This window comes from Elephantulus edwardii, unplaced genomic scaffold (genome assembly GCF_000299155.1).
Source record: "Elephantulus edwardii isolate Elephantulus edwardi_28Jun2011 unplaced genomic scaffold, EleEdw1.0 scaffold00417, whole genome shotgun sequence".
Lineage (NCBI taxonomy): Eukaryota > Metazoa > Chordata > Mammalia > Macroscelidea > Macroscelididae > Elephantulus > Elephantulus edwardii.
Window position 1 is genome coordinate 241,090 of NW_006400167.1, and position 2,083 is coordinate 243,172.

The 2,083-nt window shown below is 39.7% G+C and overlaps 1 pseudogene; it reads left to right on the plus strand.

Annotated features, from left to right (window-relative positions):
• The first annotated feature begins 308 nt into the window (after window positions 1-308).
• On the plus strand, window positions 309-1,318 carry LOC102843122 (annotated as a pseudogene).
• Window positions 1,319-2,083: the final 765 nt, after the last annotated feature.

Genomic DNA, 2,083 nt, shown 5'->3' on the forward strand with positions numbered 1-2,083 from the left:
CATTTAAATTCCTCTTCACTTTCAGCTATTGAAGTTTTGTCATATGCATAACACAAGTTTTTGGTGAGTCTTCCTCTGATCCTAACGCCACATTCTTCTTCATAGAGTTCAGCTTCTCAAATATTTGCTCACACACAAATAAGTATGGAGAGAGGAAACAGCCCTGATGTACAATTTTTTTAAAACCACATAATGTCCTTTGTTCTGTTCACATAACAGCTATTTTTGTGTGTGTGTAAAAATAATAGGAACAAAGTCCCGGAGCCCGCCCACGTGCATTCCTGGTACCTTCCTCATACAAATCCTGTATGGCTACTGTCAAGGATCAGCTGATTCAGAATCTTCTTAAGGAAGAGCAGACCAGCCAGAATAAGATTATAGTTGGTGGGATTGGTGTTATTGGCATGGCCTGTGCCATCAGTATTTTAATGAAGGACTTGGCAGATGAACTTGAATTTGATGATGTCATGGAAGACAAATTAAAGGGAGAGATGATGGATCTCCAACATGGCAGCCTTTTCCTTAGAACACCAAAAATTGTGTCTGGCAAAGACTACAACGTAACTGCAAATACCAAGCTGGTTATTATCACAGCAGGAGCACGTCAGCAGGAAGGGGGAAGCTGTCTCAATTTGGTCCAGCTAATGTGAACATCTTTAAATTTATCATTCCTAATGTTGTAAGGTACAGCCCAAACTGCAAGCTGCTTGTTGTTTCTAATCCAGTGGATATCCTTACCTATGTGGCTTGGAAGATCAGTGGCTTTCCCAAAGATCGTGTTATTGGCAGGGGATGCAATCTGGATTCAGAGAGGTTTCGTTACCTAATAGGGGAGAGGCTAGGCGTTTACGCATTGAGCTGTCATGGCTGGATCCTTGGGGAGACTCTAGTGTGCCTGTATGGAATGGAGTGAATGTGGCTGGTGTCTCTATGAAATATCTGCATACTGAATTAGGTACTGATTCAGATAAGGAACAGTGGAAAGAGGTTCACAAACAGGTGGTTGACAGTGCCTATGAGGTGATCAAACTGAAAGGCTATACCTCCTGGGCTGTCTGTGGCAGATTTGGCAGAAAGTATAATGAAGAATCTTAGGCGGCTACATCCAATTTCCACCATAATTGAGGGTCTTTATCTAATTAAATTATGTCTTTCTTAGTGTTACTTGCATCTTGAGGCAGAATGGAATCTCAGAGTCGTGAAGGTGACACAGATTCCTGAGGAAGAGGCCCGTTTGAAGAAGAGTGCAGATACACTTTGGGGAATCCAAAAAGAGCTGCAGTTTAAAAGCCTTCTGCTGTATCATTTCACTGTCTAGGCTACAAAAGGATTTTAGTTGGGGGTTGTGCATGTTGTCCTTTTTATCCAGTGTGTGTTTAAAGCAGTAAAATACAACATAGGAAAAACATCCATTTCCTAAAAGTAGATATAGGAATGGTACATGTTCTGATGATGGTACTTACCTTGTGTAGTTCTAAACTGGTTAGTATAATAGAATTCCACCACGTCTCAGACACCACTGCCAAAGTTGGAAATGCTGCGGCTGTCCTTCAAACTAGAATGTTTACTGTGTTAAATAACTTTGGCCTAGTACAAGCTTTTGTTTTTTTAGTCACATTCTGTGCTCTAATGTACATATTCAATATTGCATATCTTGTACATTATTATTCTAAAGGATCTTATTTTGTGTACCATATTTATCAGAGTAATGTATAATGCAACTCTAATAATGTGATGTAAAATGTAAAGATCTACATATAAGCATTGCAACAGTATCATGCCAACTAAAACACCAAGTAAACCACGAACAGTGGAAAAAAAATAATAGGAACAAGAAATTAAAGGAATGGTCAGGTATCTATTTAATGGATAGCTGACCTTCCAATGGGTTTTCAGAAGCAGTAAATCTCACAGGAGGGGATTAGCCATCCCTACCAAAGAGGAACTATTTCATAATAAACCTATGTTAGGTGTCACCTAATTGCCTATGACTCATATTTACCCTATGAACAATAGATCAGAAACTTGCCCTATCCTGAACCATCCTCCAGGTCTCTGATGTGTCAAGCCCGTTGTTACAATC